At 61.6% G+C, this 19268-nt stretch overlaps 1 protein-coding gene across 3 annotated transcripts in view; it reads right to left on the bottom strand.

Moving 5' to 3' along the window:
* DOCK1 (dedicator of cytokinesis 1) overlaps nucleotides 1-19268 on the bottom strand; it is a 341306-nt gene that overhangs the window by 321002 nt on the left and 1036 nt on the right. The gene's annotated exons all lie outside the window — the stretch shown is intronic.

The following is a 19268-nucleotide window of genomic DNA, read 5'->3' as shown; positions in this document are numbered from 1 at the left end:
CTCTCCCCTCACCCTAACTTTGTGCACAGGTAACCCGCGTGAACCACACAGACTCCCCAAACTTCTCAGTAGAAAGAACCTTACAAGTAAACAGCCACAATGTGTAAGCACTAACGATGTGTTCGTATCAGCATCACGTGGGCTTGCACGCTCCAAACGGGTGAACCGCACGGTGCACGAACAAGGTCTCAGCAAAGCTGTCTCGATAAAGGCGCAGCCTGTCAGTGGGCGTCCTGTCCTGCAGGTATCCCAGCCCATCAGGCAGGGCCACCCACCAGCAAACGCTGCGAAGGACTTCGAGGGCCCGAGCCCTGAGGCTCCGTGAACCCTCGGGAAGCACAAGACGCTGGGCAGCGTGGCCACAGCGACACCGCCCGTGTCAGCAAAGCCCCAGGGGCGTCCACGGAAGTGCCCACCCCCCACGGCCGACAGAACACAGGCTGCCAGCAGCGGAGACCAGAGCAGCACAAGGACGTGAGGGGCGCCTGCCCCCCCCGGACCGGAGCCAGGACCCCGTCCCGAGGACCCAACTCAGCCCGGCGAGGCCAGGGTCACGGGCAGAGCTGCAGGGCCTTCCTCCGCCCAGAAAACCCGCACAAAGTATAGTCGACGCATGGTCGACATGCAGCCCCCCAAAAGCCTGCCTTGGAGATGCAAGGCTCTTTCCCTTTTTGGTCATCTACGTGACCCCTGCCGGGAGGAAGTCCCCGGGGCAGGCCGAGCCCTCTGCACCAGGGAGCAGGGACTTCTCTGGCGCCTGAGCTTCGGCCGCACCTTCCTGTGAGGTGCAGGGTCCCCGCACGGCGGGCAAGGGCAGAGGGCACCGTGCAGTGGGCAGAGGGGAGGTGGGGAGGTGGGGTACACAAACAGGCACCCACCCTGCTCCCCAGGCTGCCCTCGGCACCGGCGGCCACCCTGCTGGGGACGGCCGGGGGGTTCCACCTAGGACGGCCGGAGACTGGCTGACACAGACCCCAGGAGGCCAGACCCCAGCCGGGGGACCCCGTTTAAGGGGGCCCCTCACGATCCCACTCGCCTCACCCCCCAGCAGGCGCTCTGAGGGCTCACCCACTCGGCCCAGAGCCCCCGTCTCAGGCTCTGCTTCCCGGAACCGACGTAGAAATGGGGATATTCCTGACAAAGGGGGCAGTTCAATAAATCTCACAAGGGAAAACCGAACTTCTGTAGACCCCTGGGGCAACAGGAAGTGACACTAGGGACGAAAGAAGTGAGGGGGGTGGGGGGAGGACGAGAGCGCAATCTCTAAAACAAACCCAGAGAGGGTAAGGCACTTGTCTGAGGCCCCGAAGCATGGAGGGCACTGACCCACCAGGAAAGGAGGCCCTGACACCACACCCCCCCAGCACCCCTCCGAAGTGCCCTGTCCCCCCTCAGCCCGCCTGCATAACGAGGGCAGCGAACCACCACCTGAAACCCGCGTGTGGGCTGATGACCAAGCCGAAAGGCATCTGAGGCATCCATGCCCCTGCTCCCTCCGCAGACCGGGAGTCTCGGTAACACGGCCTGCAGGCCACCCGGGCGAGCCCCAGAGGCACAGATCGACCGTCACCCCTTCGGAGTGGAAGGGCTGTCGGCCCGGGGAATGCACCGCACAGCTGTGTGCACAGGCAGGACCCCCGGACCCGCACAGCCTGGGGAGGGGCCCCCAGGACGCCTGAGGAGATGGGGTGGTGGGGAGTCAGGCCAGGGAGCATCTCCATCCCCCACACCAGGCCCACAGGGCGGGACCCGCAGCTGGGGTGGCCGCACCTGTGCCCTGCGAGGCACGACCCTTCCCCTTCCCCTTCCCCCTTGCCAAAGGTTAACCCCACCCACGCGTGGTACTTCCTGAAAGACGGACAGAATCCTAGGATGGAGTCTTCTCTTCTCCCAAAGGGGCGTCTCCCTCCCGTCACAGCGTCTGTGAAATGTGGGGGTGCCTGCCCGCACCTTTCCTGTGAGGGTCCCCAGTGCAGTCACCGCAGCGCGGGCAGGGCCCTGGGCTGGGCCCCTGGGAGTCTCAAGGACACTGCACAGGTGGGGCCTCAGAGCTCAGAGCCTGGGACAGACAGACTTCCAGAAGGCCACCCCGATGCCCACCCCGACACCTACCCTGGTGTGGCCCCTCCCTTTGAACGCGGGCTCCACTGGGCGCCCCGCTTCTGGCCCCAGCTCATGGCGGGTGACTGGGCGGTGCCTCTGGGGTTAGGAGGTAAGAGTGTCTGTCTGTCTGTCTCTCTCACTGTTCACTCATTTTAATAAAACCCAGCTGTTGCCGCACGAGCTGCCCTACAGTCACATGCCCTACGTGGTATACGTGGCAAGAAACTGCAGGCGCCTCCGGCGACTGCCTCGAGCGCCCCTGTCCCGGCCTGCTGACCGAGTGACCAAGGCACGGGTCCGCCCCAGCCAGGCCAGCCCTGCGAGGACCTCGGTCCTCAGGGCAGCCGAGTGCCAGAGCAGGAGGTGGAGGGACCAGTGGAGCCACACCCTGATTCCTGACCCAGGACTGAGACTGGGTCTCAGGTTAAAGGTTAAAGGATAAAGGTGAGAGTCTTGGTGTCCTGTGTCCCGCAGCACCTGAGGACTCAGGCAGAGGTCAGCTGGGGGAGCAGGGATTCCTCTCCTGATTTGGTCAGCCTGACCTCCTCGCCTCTGCCCTAGGGCCCTGCCCCCCCCCCCCCCCACCCCAGTGCACACCTCTGACCAGCCTCCTCCCCTCCCGGCCCCACCTGCTCAGACTTCAACCCCAGGGGGTCAAAGTCATCCCGGCAAAGGACACTCGTCTGTCTTCCTCCTTCCTGGCCACCTCCTCCTCCCAGCCTGGTGTCCTCCCTGGGCCAGGCTCCTCCCCCTGGGCCTCTCAGGATGATGCTCTCGGGGTTCAGAGACCCCGGCCACCTCTCACTCCTCGGGTTCCTGCACAAGTCACCTGCGCCAGCTTCCGTCGCTGTCCTTGGCTCCCCGGTCCAGAGGCTGTGCCCCAGTCGGCCCAGCGGTCCGTGGGTCTGACCGTTTGCCTTCCGAGCAGAGGGTGCGGCTCAGCACACCGCACAGGCCTCCCCAGGGTCGTCGCAGGCAAGGCCCCGGCCGCACGGAGCCACCCTCTGCAGGACCCTCGCAGACGCCACGGCACCCGGCACTGGGGTGCGGGCCGGCCTGCCCTTCCCCCACAGCCAGCGAGTCACAGCCTCGTGTCCTGGGTCCCCTGGCTACTCCTCAGGTCCATCAGCCCCTGCGCCCCTTCCCCGCCCTCCCGCCAGTCCTCCTGCCCCAGCACTGGACGGCGGTCCCCGCCCGCTGTACACGCATCGGGAACTAACCGCCCACTGCTCTGCGGACAAGGCCAGCCTCCTCTGCGAGGCGTCCGAAGACCCAGCCTCCCTGTCCCGCTCCACCTGGGGCTTAGCTCCCTCCATGCACCCTCAGGATGATCCGGACCGGACCTCAAGGTCACCGTCGCTCAGTGTGCCTCTGGGCCTTCAGATATGTCTATGCCGCTCCTGATGCCCTTCCTCATTTCATGAATCCATGTCTATTCTTGGCCCTGGACGGGGAGCTCAGCTGGTTACAGCATCATCCTGATATGCCAACGCTGTGGGTCTGATCCCAGTCAGGACACACACAAGCATCCACCAATAAATACATAAGTGAAACAACAAATCAATGTTTCTCTCTCTCCATCTCTCTCTCTCTTGAAAAGCCAATGAATGAAATTTAAAAAAAAATTCTTACCTACGCTTCAAATCACCTACTAAATGTCACTTCTTCCAGGAAGCCTTCCTTGATTGCCCTTTCTCCCTCCTAGCACTTACCACACTGAATCCCTGAGCCTCCCCCAGGGACTGGCACTCTGTAGGCACACAGAGGGTGACTTGCCAAAGGGTCCCCCAGCCAGTAAGTGACGGAGCTGGGGTTTATCCGACCCCTGCCAGCCTAGCTCTGGAGCCTGTGCTCCTGATCACAGAAAAACTAGCCCTTCGAAAAAAGTAAAGCAATCGGGTTCGAAGAACACATTAAACCTTTTCTCTGTGTGTTTTTACCAATCATTTCCAGAGCAAAAAGGAAAGGAAATCAATATTTTTTAGGATAGCAATTAAAACCACAAGTGCTCATGAAAACCGAAGGATCGATACTGAGGCTGTGAAACACGTAACCTATTGAAGAATTTTCTGGAAAGAAACGCCCAGCCAGGGCAAGCATCGGTCCTCCCCCACTTCCCAGGGCGTGCGTCCCAAAAGCACGGGTCACGGCCATCCTTTAATGCATTTTCGTAACGCTGACTGTGTTTACAGGAAGAACCAGCAGGGCGGTGTTTCTCTGCCCGTCAGCGGCCCCGGGTTCCCAGGGGTGGCTGTCCCCGGAGGCCCGCTCATCCCATTACGGCAACTTCCTGCACACGAGGCGCAAGGAGCGGCATCGGCAGCCACTCTCGGGTCCGGTGCTTGCGGGTCTTGCGAGATTTATTCCCACGGCGACACCGGGCAACCCGCTCCCAAGGGCATCCATCACACTGCTTCCACCAGGAACGAACGGGGAGCTTCACAAAGGAGAAAAAGGCTCAGCCCACCTCCCCTCGGGCCCACGGGTTGAGGGGCAGGAAGCTGGCAGACAGTGAGCAACACCCCAGCCACGGCACACTCCCCGCTGACCCCCCCCCCCCCAAGGGGCACCTTAGCACCCACACCCGGAACACTGTAACCCGAGGGCCCGCACAGCAGCTCGGAACCCGCAGCACCCCCGCCCCCGGAGTTTTGAACCCTTGGCGGCCCCCCCCCACCCGGCAGAGGCCGGGTGACAAAGCAGTCAGTCTGCCAGGGAAGGCGGTGACACCTGCTCACACAGGTAAACCCCGCACCTCCTGTTTAACTGTGTGCCGGCCAGCTTTCTGTTGTTACTGTTGGGTTGCTCGATTCTGTCTGGTGTTCGTGTTTGAAAGGACGAGCAGAGTCAGACACAGCCAGCCTCCTGAAAGGGACATTTTCATCAGGATTTAGACATATGCGGCCTATCACCAGCGTGATCTCTCCCCTCTGTTTCCTGGAGGGGCGTCTTTCCAGGGTCTGGCATCGCCTTCCCCGACGACAGAATGCCTCCCATCGGACCTTCCCCCCCCCCCTCCGTCCACCGGAGACCGGTGAAGCCGAGAGGCTCCCAACGGTGGCTGGGGGGTCACGCTGCTGGAAGGCCCCCCCCGCCGGGCGCATCACAGCAGATAGACCAATCGATTGATGTTACAAAGAACCTTCTCCCAGGAGGCGACCCCGGCAGAGCCCTCTGGACCAGCAGGTCCCGGCAATGTTGTGATGGAGAAATATAAAAAAAGTACAGCTGATAATTACTTTGATCGTTTATTCTCCATCTGTTTGCCTTCTCATCTCCGAGGCTTCGCGATCGCATTTCATCGCCCTTGGAAGAACTGCCCCCAAGAGCTCACGGAGCCACGTGACAGAGCCGCTGTGATTCAACAGACACTTCTGATTTCCCCGATAAGAGAAAGACAATCATCATTTGTTGTCCCAACTACCGGTTCTTGTCAACATGATTCAAATTTTACTCGATACGCTAATTACACAAACCCCGGCCAACTGCAAAAGTTGGCGCTCTGAATTACTCAGAGCCAAGAGGCTGTTCGCTGAAATACGGACTTTGAAAAAGTATACGATGCAGGAAATGCCCCAGATGCCCTGCGGTGTCTCCTGTGCAAGGTCGCCCCGGTCTGAAAGAGCGAGCGCAGCGGTGGCGGGGACGCCCCCCCCCCCCCCCACCCCGGGACGGGCTCTTCCAAACCACTCCCGGGCAACTCCCGTCCGGCCGGCCACAATTGGGTAGCAAGGCAAGCCACGGAGTCCTCAAATGCCCCGGAGGTGGTCACCACCCCTACAGACGTGCCCAGCTCACTGGGTCAGTTTCTTGTAGGTTACTCGGACAACAAGGAAATGTCCAAATCAGAGGCACAGTGATCACAGAAGCGGGACTTGCGGCAGAATGGCATTTGGGAGGAAGCGTGAATTGTGCCCAGTTTCTCTTCTTCCTTGTGTCTCCTCGAATCCATCTTCCCCTAGACCCACCGCGGCCTCAGCCCTGAGCCAGGGCTCTGCTCAGGCCAACTCCGGCATGACCCAGGCATGACCCCCCTGCCCCGGTGTGACCTCCTACCCCAGGACGGCCCCAGAGGGCATCAGACTCAAATAAGGAAATTATTTATTATTTTCTTTGATTTCACACTAATTTTTTTAAAAATCCTTTTCCGGTGGGAACTCGTGCCGTTGCCCGGAAAGAATGTGAAGGCCGTCTTAACCTACGGCACGGAGACCAGAGGACTGCAGACCTCAGCTCACAGCAGTTCTTACGTTTTTAAATGGTTCAGAGGAAAACTGAAAAATATTTCACAACATGCAGGGATTACACAGAATTCGAATTTCGGTGTCCACAAACACAGTCTCCCTAGAAGAGGGCCCGCTCACAGCGCACTGCTGCCTGGCCCAGGGCTGCCCTGGGCGGCGAGGGCAGGAACGAGCAGCCGCCATGGAGGAGAAAGCCCGAAACACTGACCCCTGGCCTTTGGCGGGAAAGGTCTGCTGCCCCTTCCAGACCAACCCCCACCCCAGCGTCCTGCAGCTGCGCTTCCACGAATCCTAGAGAGGGTTGGGAGTTTAACACGCCAGGTTCCTTCTTTAACAAACATTTAACAACCCACCCTGTGCCAAGAGAGGCCCCCGACACCTGGGATGTGCAGACGAGTTGGGCAGGGGCCGCCCCTGCCCTCGTGGGGTGTCCACTTGGACAGTAGACAAGGCCTGACATCCAGGGGGCCGCAGCCCTGAGCGCAACCTTGGGCTCTCGATGCAGGACGCTGACAGCAGCATCCGGTAGGGCGACCTAGCCAGACTGCAGGCAGGGAGTGTCCAGGGGGCCTTCCCAGAGCCCGGGAGATCAGAGAGAAGTCGGGCAGGCAGAAGAAGGCAGAGGGCGGATGGAAGCAAGAGGTGCTGGGAGGCAGGCGCTCTCCAGGCCGAGAGAATGGGGCACCTTCGCTTTCCAAAATCAGAAGGACGTGGCTCAGCCGAGTGGGCTCACAGAGACCCCAGGGGCAGCAATCTCAGGCCCTTTCAAGAGCTGGCCCCCCTGCCCCCACCCACCACACGGAAGCAGCACCCACATTAAAAGCTCAGATCGCTCCCCAGACCCAAGGAAAGTATCAACAGTGTGACAACTGTTCAGCTCGATGGCGTTCTGCAGTAGAAAATGCCAGGTGAGAATCAGCAACATCCCGCCTGAGGCTTTCCGCGTGGCTACAATGTAACAGTGCACACAGCACACGGCCTTACTGTCCCCCTGGGCCCCTGCCGGCTCCGCCAGTGACCAAGCACAAGTAAAACCCTAAGCCCGCTACGCTGCCCACGAGAAACCAATATACACCAGTGCGTGTCCACTGGGACTGGAAAATAAATATTTTAAAAGTAAGAATGCCTAAAAACTAAAAACCCGTGAATTCCACACAGGCTGTGTGCCATGCTACTGAGTCACAAACCCAGTCCATGCACAGCAGGTGGGGAGACAGACCCCGCCGACCCCGCCCTGGGGGCAGGAATGCAGCCCCAGAAACCCGCGGTACGGGGCCGAACCCAGAAACCCACAGTGCGAGCTTTAAAGTCGCTGCCCCATCCCGCTCCAGTTTATTGCTCAAGTCAGCTAACAGTGATTTTTTTTTCTTTTTTAAAGATAGAGTTAGTATCTTCGGGCACTCGCAGAATTTATGAGGCTTGGATCCTGCACGCCGCCGGTGATGACCAGGGGCCAGTAAATGCCATGCGGCTCCTCTCGGAAGCCAGGGGTCCGTCCCCGGGCCCCTGGGAGTCAGCGTGCTCGTCTGCTCAAGGTCACGGATGAGCACCCGCGTGCATCACGCAGAGGCATCCCTGCGACCCCCCAAGTGCAGGCTGCTCCTTCATCAGAGGGCGCCTGACAAGGCACAGGCCCGGGGGTTTCGATACTGGGCGTGCAGTGCTTGTGCAAAGTAACGCTTACCCGGGGCAGAGAGGAAGCCCGTGTCTCCCCAGTTTCGGGGAAACTGGGAGACGGAGACTTCATGATGCCGGGCAAGCAAGCTCCCAAGTCTGGCTGCGGGCAGGCACTGCAGAGGTCCCTGGGGGCAGAGTCCAGCCGCCCCCCAGGACACAAGCCTCCGCCATCAATCTCAGCTGTGAGCCGGGGCTGCGGCCGGTCAGGACCCCCTGGGGAAATGGATCTGAGGCCCCCACACCTCCAGCCCCTTCCTTCCGCCTGGCAGCCCTCCGGCCCCCTCGGGGCTGACACTGGGAGTCCGGGAACCCTGCCCTGCACCCCCGTGCACTCTCCCAGCTCCAGCAGGCCTCCCGCCTGCCCTCCAACCGCGACACACAGTTCGCCCTGCTGACGGCACTCATCCCTTCCCCTCCGGTGCGCTCTGCGGCCCCCGGACCTCCACAAGGGACGCTTGCTCCGTGGCACCCCCAGACTGTCGGCCGTGGGCGGGTGCCCCGCCGCCCCGCACGGGAGGGGTCCTCAGGGCCAGAGCCGGCGCGCACTCACTCCGGGCAGCCGAACTGTGTGCTCCCGGGCCCGTCCTCCCCACCAGACAGGGGACCCCGCAAGGGCACACGTAAGTGGTCTTGGTCCTCCCTGAGTGCCCTGCGCCCAGAAGGGGGGCTGCCGTGCGGGCGCCTCTGAGTGCGGGTCAGCCGACGGACGCAGGAAGGAACGAAGGAGGCAGCCCAGACACGTTCTCTCTGGAGGCGGGGCAGAGGTCGCCTCCTCTCAAACCACTGAACGGGGCCCGAGGACGTCCCACGCGCATTTCGGCGGCTCCTCCCGTGTGGTCCTGTGGAGTCCGTCCTTCCAAACAGCTCGCTCCTGGGAACACCTCTTCACCTGGGTCTCAAGTGCGTTTCCGCCCCAGTGCTCTGTGCAGCGGCTCCCACACCGGCCACCGCCAACGCGGGGGACACGGCACACGCCCGGCAGCGTGCGCCTGTTCAGAAAGCCCCTGGAGTGGCAAGAAGAGGCAACAAGAGATCTGACGTGTGAGGTGAAGGTGCCAGGGCGCCACCCAGCTCCAACTCTGACTCTGTGTGTGTGCGTGTGCACGTGTGTGTGCACATAATTAAAAGTACTTTAGAACATCGGCAGAGGGCAAACGAGGCCTGTCACCCAGCCGGGCGGACGGCGCACAACAGGAAACGTCACTAGAAACGGAGGACAACACTCAACAGTACCCCCACTTCTCCAGGCTGGTGGGGCGCTCGCACCCGTGAGCTGGGCTGTGTCCGGGGAGGGACAAAGGGGAGCCCTCGGGGACCCTCACGTGCTGGTACAACTGCGGTCGGACGGCACACTTAAAGAAGCTCCACAGAGAGCCGCGCTGCGCACAGGTGCAGGAGAGCAGGAGGCCCCGGCAGGTAAACCGAACACCGGCTTTGAAAATGGAAGCAGTAATGCAAGACTCCTTAGGCCACGATTATTGACCCTCTGCCCTCAAGAAACGCTCCCCTCCCCCACCTCACTGGCAGGGACTTCTCGCGCCCCCCGACGGCCCACCCGCAGCGACCCACGGCCAAGGGCCTGCCCCACAACACCAAGGTTGAGGACGGAAAGCAGGAGCGAGCCTCGGGGAGCCCTGGGCGCAGCTGGTGCCCCCATCCCCCCCAAGACTGCTGCTCCAAGGGGAGGCGGGAAATGGGGGTTTCAAGCTCTGCTCAGGAGGCAGCGGGGCCACACAGGCAGGAAGCCCGGGGAATTGGATTTCTGCTCAATCACTTTTCTCCAGCCTCTTGCTCCACTCTCCCTGCCCCTCCCCTGCTCCCAGCATTCCCAGGGCCCGAGCCCCGCTGAAGCTTTGAGCAGAGAGGTCCCGGCTAGGCTGCAGCCCCCCGCACCCCGATTCCTCGATGGGAAACAGCGGACACCGAGCCCTGCAGCATCTAGGAACCCGCATTTCTGTCTACTCTCCGCACACAGGCAGTTCTGAAGGGGCTGAAGGGCTGGGAGACTTTCTATGTCTTTGTGCCTTTCACGCTGCTGCTGGCGTTCTCCTCCCAATTAGCACGGGATACTATGTTGCTACAAAAGTAACAGTCGTTATTCTAAACTTGCAAGACCCTAAGCCCCCAGGGCAGGGGCAGGCAGACTATCACCCAGGTCAGACACAGCCCCCAGCTTGGCTCTGCCCTGCTCATAAGGTAGGAAAGGTTTTCACCCTTTTCTCAAACTCAGATGCTAAAACTCACATACCCAGACATTAAAGTGTGCAATTCAGCGGCATTTCGGGCATTCACAAAGGGGTGCCGCGAGCAGCCCTACCTAGTTCTAAAATCCGTCCAGCACTCCAGAGGGCAAGCCGACACCCGTCCGGTGGTCACCCCCCCCCCCACCCCCCAGACCCTGGCACCCACCGACTTGCTTCCCGGGTGCAGGGACTTGCCTGTCCGGGGCACCCGACACACAGAGCATCGGGGATGGCTGTGCATGTGCGCCTGGCGTCCCTCGCTCGCTGATGGAACGTTCCGGAGGCCCGCCCCCGCTGGAGCACGAGTCAGGCCCCATCGGCTGTGCTGGCTGACGCACACCCCTGTGCGCGGATGGCCACGTCCTGTCTGCCCCTCACCCACTCACGGGCCTCTGGGCCGCTTCCACCCGTCGGGTGTTGCAAATAGCACCGGTCTGAGCCCTCAAGTTCAAGTGTGCGTCTGTCTGAGCGCCTGTTCCCAGCTCTCTGGGGCGCAGACCCGGGAGCAGAACTTCTGGGCCGTGCGGCAGACCCGGGAGCGGGATTTCTGGGTGCCGCTTACTTTTCAAGTTAACTGTTTCCGAACTGTTTTCCGACGTTTACATTATTCTAATGGTCCCATTTTTCTTCTCAGTGGTTACATAAACACCTACAGGGCACCCTCAGTGTTGCCTCTTGGCCTGCAAGGCCTGAGCTATTTATTCCCGGGCACGTATCTACACGTTGCCGTGTCTCTGCTCCTTCCCGGTGTGCCACGCCCCCCGACGCACTGCACGCAGGCGGCCCGCTTTGATCTCCGCGATCTCACCTGATGTCCTCGTCACCACCCCCTTGCGGGGCAGAGGAGGCGACCTCTTCCCAGGGGACCAGCGGCAGAGCTTCCCTGGGCCCCCCACCTGCTGGCAGCAGGAGCCAGCGCTCACACGGCCACCCTCCCCCTCCTCCCCCCCTGCGGCCGGGGTGCCCACAGTCAACACGCAAGTGGCGGACTCGGAAAGCACGTTCAGGGGCTGTGGTGGGTAAAAGGACTAGAGAAGTCATCTTATGTTGATGTTGAGAGGGAAGCTTGGGGGAAATTCTAGGGACAATAAAGCCACAGCAGTGTGGGGGTGCTGTCCCCAGGCAGTCAGAGGGACCCATGAACGGGGGTGCGTGGCTGAAACGCCGGGCCCTCCAATCGCACCACGTGTGACCGCTGCATAGGGCCAGGCACCCACCTTCCTTCAGGACGGGCCCCTTTTCAGGGAGCCTCCCGCAGTCGGGGGCAGGGAGCCTGAAAGCTGTTGAACGCCACCACCCAGTGGAGCACCGAGCTGACTCCACCACCCGTCCTGGGAGGGCCCCCCACCCCCCACCCGTGGCAGGGACTCCCCAGCAGCAGGGACCACCAGCTCTGCAGGCGGCTCCTGGCGCTCTGCTGAGATTAACTCTCTCTGACCCCAGTGCCAGGAGCCCCACCAGGTGCGGGGCACAGGGGACGGAACACGGCCCCGGCCCTCTCCTTGGGACCCTCCGTCCAGCAGGGGCGAGGGCAGGGGCACTGCCTCCCCAGGACAGCAGCGCGGATGGCGGGAGCCACACGGGGCAGCCTGCGGGAGGCCCCCGTCCAGCCCGGGTGAGGCGGGAGAGGGTCCCAGGTTGAGCGGAGCTTGGAAACACGAGGCAGGCAGGCAGGAGGGAAGGGTATTTCCAGGCAGGCAGGGAGCACGTGCAAAGGCACTGTGGCGTGCCAGGGCACGCGGGGCTGAGGGCCTCGGGGCCTGGGTGCAGAAGTGCCTCCAGACGTCACCGAGGCCAGTGGGACTGAGCCCCGTCCCTCCTGCTCCTGGGAGGACGGTTCCCGCCCCCACCTGTCCCTCCGTTCGGCCTCCCCAGGGCTGACCCTTAGGGCAGCTGCCCCAGGACACAACGTGAAGGAACGCGGCCGCCTGGCCACAGGGGCCTGGGGACCAAGATGCGGCCCTGCCTCTGGAAAACGGGCCGGACACACGGGGCGTGCGGGGAACTTGAAAATAAATCTGGCGAAGTTAATAGAAAAGCACAGCCATTTGGAAGAAAAATAATCACATTTCCCTCCAGCTAAATCATGACTCGCCCCCGGTAAAGTCCATTACGTTAAGGAAAATCAGTTATTATTTCAGAAAGGGGAAAACTGTCTGAGAGCTCTCTGCAGGCCGGCAAGGGGCAGTCCCAGAGCAGGTCCGTGCGCTCCCTCCCGTCCCCCTCCGAGGGCATCAGCGTGGCCCGACCGGGGCTTCTCAGACAACTGGGGGGGGGGGGTTCCCCTGTTTCCTGGTCCTGGACACGTCTTTCCTGGGACCTGACCTCTCAGAAAGTGTCTTTCCTCAGGCCACCCCTCTCAGAAAGCGGAAGAAACGCAGGCAGCCAGGACACAGGGCCCAAGACACCCCACCCCCACGGCCCAGGCCTCCGGGCCACGCCTCCCGAGCCTGTCCTCCGAAACACGCCCTTCAGGAATCAGGTCCTGCTGGTTTGGGCCTTTCCTCCCCAAACGTGCAGGGAAGACTTTGCTTCCCAGAGCCGGGTCAGAGCTCACGCAGCCGCAGACCCCTCCGGCGTGCTGCCCGGGGACGAGATGCTGCCCCCGGTGCCGTGCCTCGGAGGGTCTGGGCGGGAGCCCTCCTGTGCCCAGGGACACGGGGCGGCGTCTGGAGCCGGCTGGGGTTGTCACAACTGAGGGGAGGGCCCTGTGATGGGGATCTGGTGTGGAGAGGCCCCCAGGGCACAGACAGCACCCTTCCCCGGACCAAACTGATCCCACCCAGGATGTCCCCCCCCACCCCGACAAGAGACATGCCCAGGGAAGCTCCCGAGCTCTGCCTCCTGGGGCCTCTCCGGAGGCCGCCGGAGCAGCCAGCCACTGCTTCCGTCCGAAAGTGAGACTGGGCGCTGGGGAGAGGTTTACTCAACGGGAGACTCAGTCTCGGGCAACACAAGTCCCCAACGCAGACTCCAGGAAGAACGGAAGAAGCTAACCGGTATGGGGCACGGAGCAGGGCCCGTGTGTGCCTGGCTCGCTCTCGCTCTCGCTCCCCGGGACTGCCCGGCAAGGTGGGTGTGGCCGCCAGCTGGCCAAAGGACAAGGCCTCAGGTGGCCCCCTCGCCCACGCTCACCCTGCTAGTGGGGGATGGCGCTGAGCCCCCAGGAGGGGCGGGGTGTGTACGGCTGCACACCTGCGACCTCGGGGCATAGCCCACAGGCTAAGAGACAACACCTGCTTCTCTCCTCGGTGTCCAAATGAGAATTTAACGAGCAGACAGACACCTGTCGAGGCCGAAACCACCTGCCCTTTGCAGGCAGAGCGGGCCTGGGGGTCTGCACGCCGGCCCACGTGGCGGAGGCTGCCCGGGAAGAGCCTTCGCCTAGTGCACGCCCGATACGGACGAACACACTTAAACATGGACAACTTCCTGTCGGGGCCTCCACCTCCCTGATCCTGTCATCCTGTCCCTACCCAAAGACAGGGTAGGACCAGGTTTCAGCAGAGAACCAGTTCGAGTCCTTGCGTTGGGCCCTTCAGCGTGGGGACGGGGGTGGGGGGGTCACACAGCCAGCCCGCACCTCTCACCTCCCACCTCCCACTTCCCAGGTGCCCCCGCAGCTCCCGGGACCTGCAGCCTCACAGGAAAAGCCCACCCAGAGGGTGGCCGCTGAAGGCAGAGCGAAAATCCGGAGGGAGAGCCCTAGGTCATGATACTCAGACTGTTCTGGGCAGAGCTGTGCCCCCCGATGCACAGGAACGGTGGGTGCTAACCCCGCACCTCAGGAGGTGACCACAGCTGGGGGTGGTCTTCAAAGACGTGATGGAAAGTAAATAAATGAATGAATTCATTGAAAACAAACACACAAATTGTCCAACAGAGAGCCCTCCCGTCTCACACCCTCGCAGACAGCTATCCGACGACAAATGTCACCGTTTCTGGCGGGCAACACACTGAGGCTGTGGCTGAGCGTGCCACAGGTCACGGCCGCGCACACGGAGCAGAGCCCTTTTCTCCTGCAGGACACTTGCGTGTAAGCCGCCCGAGTGAAGACACGCCGGCGCAATGAGAAGCGGTCTCCGCTGCCCCTCCTGCAAGCGCTCCCCCCACCCTCGGCCTCCCCTGGCCCCACGGCACAGGCACCTGCCTGCCAGGTCACCCCCTAGACTAGACCGAGACCTGCTTCACAGATGGGCTGCAATCAGAGAGACACGCACCCTACCCCGAAGGGCACATGGCGGCACTCCTGGGGGGCTGGCTGAACACACAACACAGATGGCACCAAACTCAGGGGAGGTGACAGAGAAACGGGGCCACACCCACAGGGTCGCGAGGGCCGCTAACCGACACAGCCCCGCTGCAGAAGTCTGGCCGTCTCTGCCAAAGCTGAACAGGCGACTCCCGGAGGCCTCGGCGGTGGCACACCTGGGCACGGATCCGAGCACGAGAGGGCTTCTGTCCGCACAAAAACCTCCCCGTGGATGATCGTAGAGGCTTCGGTGGCCTCAGCCGAAACCCAGAAGATGTCCTTCCGGGTGAGTGGCGGGTGGAACCCACGCCTGGACCGCGCTCACACGGGAGAAGGAGCCAAGCATCTGTTTGCACGGCTGCCTGGTGAGCATCCCGAGACTCATGCTGAGCGAGAATTTTTTTACAAAGGCAACCCACGGCTTTGTTCATGCGACTGTTGAAACGACCAAACTACAGAAGTGGAGAACCAGTTAACGTTCACCAGGGATGGTTTGGGAGGGAAGAGGGCAGTGGGCGTGGCTCAAAAAGACGACAGGACGCCAAGTCCTTCGGTCGGCCTCGACAGCACCTGGTCCTGACACTGTACTCTGTTTGCAAGACGTAGCCCTGGGGGTGGGCCACTGGCCACGTGTGCGTGGAATCTCTCGGTACCATTTCCTACCACTGCCTGTGTCTACAGTTACCTGAAAATACAAAGGTAAGTTAAAAGAGAGACAGAAACCTGACCTTCTGAGGGATGCCTGACCTTCCCACCAGAATACAGGCCCCAGCGTTCTGGATCTCCAAGGTCTCGGAACAAAGCTGGAGAGCACATCGGGAGGGAGGGCGGGCGGGAGGCAGAGAGAGCGGGCGGCAGAGAGAGCGGGCACTTGCGCGGGGCACAGGCAGGGCGGCGCCCTCTGGCGCACCCCCTGCAGGACTCGGCAGCCGCCTTTGCCTCTCCTCGGGGTCCCACTGCCTGTGTCCTCGGGGACACGAGACAACAAGGGGAAGAACGAACTATTCGCACCGAGACAACCCTGATTGGCCGTCTGATGTTCCAGGCAGACATCGGCACAACGCCCGATGTTAAATTTTTACACTGTTTCCAAAGTGCAATCGTTTGAAGAAATAGAATATGCCCTAATTTGGTTTTTCTGCAACTCCAGTGAGCAAAAATGTCTGCACTTCTATTTACTTACAGCCAGATCTAATTCTCCTCCCCCAAGTCGCAGCTTGCTTGCTGCTCTAGATAACAAGAGATCTCTCCGCAACTCCCACACTCCCAAATTTATTTGGGCATTACACTATTCCTAGCAACTATCATCACTCAGCGCTAACCTGAAGGCACGCAAGTCGCGCCCCCCCCACACCGGTCAAATGTCACTCCCCCCAAAGACCGGGGCAAGACGCACCACTAAGAACTCAACTTTGGAGCAACAGCACTCTCTCAGCCCCCGGGACTTAAATCCACACCGGAAATCACTTGCTGCTACAGTTCTAGGCCGCGCGTGATTAAATTAAAAATTAATACAGCGGCCCTGCACGGCGCGCTAGGCCAGCATTAACGTCGCGAGTCACCCCCCCCCCCCCACCGGCTCCCGCAGTGGCCACCTGCCGGACGAGAAAACGGAAGCTAAGAGGACACGCGACACGTGGCGTTCGCCCACGGGCCACTTCCGGAGCGGGGACGGGAGCGGCGGAGTCCACGTGCCGGGCGGCCAGCCCTGCGCGGAAGAGGCCGGACGGAGCCTGCGCACTCGGGTCCCCTGCGGCTCCATCCGCTTCACGACCAAAGGGACCGACTCGGCCCTCACACGCCTTTGGTCTCTGCCGCTGCCCGAACAGACCGCCACACCCTGGGCAGCCCGAAGGCTCCCGCACTCACTGTCTCACTTCCCGGGGCCAGACACCAGTGGTGCCCGGGGCTCGCAGCCAAGGTGTCACCAGGCGGGACTCCCGTGGGAGGCTCTGGGGTGGCTGTCTCCCGGCGCATCCAGGGTGTGGGCAGAATCCAGCTGTGAGGGTGGGACGGAGGTGCCACTCCCTTGCTGGCTGTCCTCTGGGGCCCTCTCTCTGGTCCTCGCAAGTGGACCCCACATCTCAGGGCCAGATGCTGCGCACCGGGCCCCTCCCTGGCGCCGGATCTCTCCGACGCACCAGCCTCGGGCTTCAGAGCCCCTCTCCCACGACCCGACCGGGGGGAGGAAGTTCTCCGCTTTCGGCCCGCGTGAATATCACAGGGGCATGTCCTCCCCTCGGTGTCATACCTTGATCGCAGCTGCAAAGTCCCTGTGCCATGTCACTCGTCACGGTCACGGGTTCTGGGGAGCAGGGCGTGGACGTCTGGGAGTGAGCCTCACACACCAGCCTCCAGTGAGACTGGAGAACGTGCTGCCTACTCTTACCCAGGCGTGGGGATGGGATCCGCCACGTGGACACAGTGTTACTCTATCTGGACAGAAGACCTGCCTAGCTGTGGGGGGCGCGGGGTGGTGATGGAGAAGTTCACCTGGCCCAGCCCCTCAGTGTGACAGCTGTATCAAAATGTCAAAATTCACGCCGGCGCTAATGAGCCAGGTCTGTAAACTGACCTTCCAAACTCAAGTCCAGGGGGAGGAATTAAAAGGCCGGTACATCTCCCGGGGAACCCCCAGAAAATGACTGGGGAGTGGAGGGGGCAGAGGCAGCAGGGCGAGAGCCCGGCGCTTCCGGCCTCAGCTGAGGAAGCAACACATCACCTAGTTACTGCTCCCCGAATAAAGGACTGGAGTGTCTCACCCGCAGACAATGAACTCTAACAGATTCCAAGCGCTTGCAAACAATGAGCTGTGATTCATGTTTCCAAATGAGATGGAGTTTTATCATTTTCTTGCCCCTCGTGATTCATTCATTGGCCAAGCCAGTGGCCGAGTGGAAGGGTGGCCCACACACAGACGCCCCCCCCAGGGCCCCTCCAGGACAGCACGGCCCTGCCCTTAGCCTCCAAAACACAATGGCTGGGGAGGAAGAAAGCCAGTAATTTTCCCTTCGGCTGACACGGCCAATTAGCGAAAGGGACTGAATCCCTGCATCCAGGGCTCACACGTTCCAGGTTCTGGGTCAGCACCCTTCTGGAGACCAGCGCAAACTCACGGACAAGGATGCACCCTGCCCTCCTCCCTCCCTGCACAAAATCATGGAGCCCCAAGCCTGGGGGCCTCCCCAGCAGGGCCTCTAGGTTCTGAAAGCACCTTCCGGGACTGAGTGATTCGTGCCAGCTTCCACGCAGGTCAGCAGGCTCCCCCCCACCTGGTGCAATTAAGCAGGGCAACCCACTCCCCTACCTGAGAGCTCCTCCCTTCCTAGAACTGCCCGGAAAAACCTTCCACGGGGCTTTCTTTGGAACCTTTCAAACACAGAGTTTTCTTAGAACTAAAGTATTAGCCAAAGTTGCGATGTCAGAAGTCACCACGGTGAGATGTAGTGAAGCTTCAGGAAGGTGTGAGACTTAATGCAGAGGCTCTGACCTCACCCAGGGAGGAGACCCTGCCCCCCCTTCCCTCTGACCTTGCACGGACAGGTGAGCTACTCCACAGGTGTCCAACCTACAGCGTCCTCACTGGCACCAGCCAGGCTGCCCCGAGTGCCCCGGAAGGGTGTCAGAGCACATGAAAACACTCGGATACACTGGTGGCCCACAGAGGAGCCCCTCCCCCATCTCCTGCGGTCAGGCACAATGGGGGCCTGCCTGAGCTCTAGAGGGAGGCCCAGGTTCGAATCCACATTGTAGGGATTACTCGTGGCACAAGTGTGGGTGAGCCCCTGGGCAGTGGCAGTGACCCTGTCCCCGCAGCACAGGGCCAAGGGTCAAGCCCCGGGCTAAGGCCAGAGCCCTCCCCACCTCCTCAGTTTGCCTCTGGCAGGTCCCCAGAGCCCCAGCTCGTCCTCCACCTCCCGGTGCCTGTTCCCTGCAGGTCTGTACCCAGCTCTCTCCTCGCACGGTCAGCCCAGCAGGTTCACCGCACCACACCCATCCCAAGCAGCATCTCTGTCCCAAACCTCCCTCAGCAGATGCAGACACATGGGGACACTTATGTCAGGAGGTGCCCTGGACCAGACCCGCCCGGAGGTGCACAGGGTGCTGCTGCTTACTGGCTCAGCCCCCGGAGGCAGGACGCCCACCCCTGCAGCTGGCCCTGGTGCCGTGTCTGAGCCTTGGTTTCCTGGTCTGTACAGGGGAGGGGGAGGGGAGCCCAGCCGCAAAGGTCTTGAAGCAAGGAGGCCCCCCGCTCCACCAGTGGAACAAGTCAAGTGTGATCTAGGACTGTCTCAGGACGGTCCCCACGCCAATGTCCAAGCCGGATCCATGGCATGTCCCTGACACCTAGCAGAGATAAGCAACTAGGGTCACAGAAAGGGGAGCCCTGAGGACTAGAGCCACCCTGGAGGCTTCCCAAGGTCAGAGAGTCAGGACTGAACCAGACCAGCAGTGAGTGTGGGCAAGACACTCCTGGAATAGGGACTCGACTGTGAAGGCTCAGAGGTGTAGACGGGGACCCTGCGGAGGACACGACCCGGCAGGCAGGGGAGGCCAGGCGAGGTCACAAAGGCCTTACGAATCAGGCAGAGGCAGGTGGTCCGACTCCTTAGGGTTGCCGAACAGGAAAGGGGACACTAAGAGCACCCTAGGTGCAGCCACTGCCGGTCTCATCTGCTGGGCCAGCCCGAGAAGGCCGGGACCCAGGCCGGCGGGGGCTGCAAATCCCCCGAGAAGGGCAGCAGAGCG

Source organism: Phyllostomus discolor, chromosome 5 (assembly GCF_004126475.2).
Source record: "Phyllostomus discolor isolate MPI-MPIP mPhyDis1 chromosome 5, mPhyDis1.pri.v3, whole genome shotgun sequence".
NCBI lineage: Eukaryota > Metazoa > Chordata > Mammalia > Chiroptera > Phyllostomidae > Phyllostomus > Phyllostomus discolor.
This window is presented reverse-complemented; position numbering and strand designations above follow the sequence as displayed.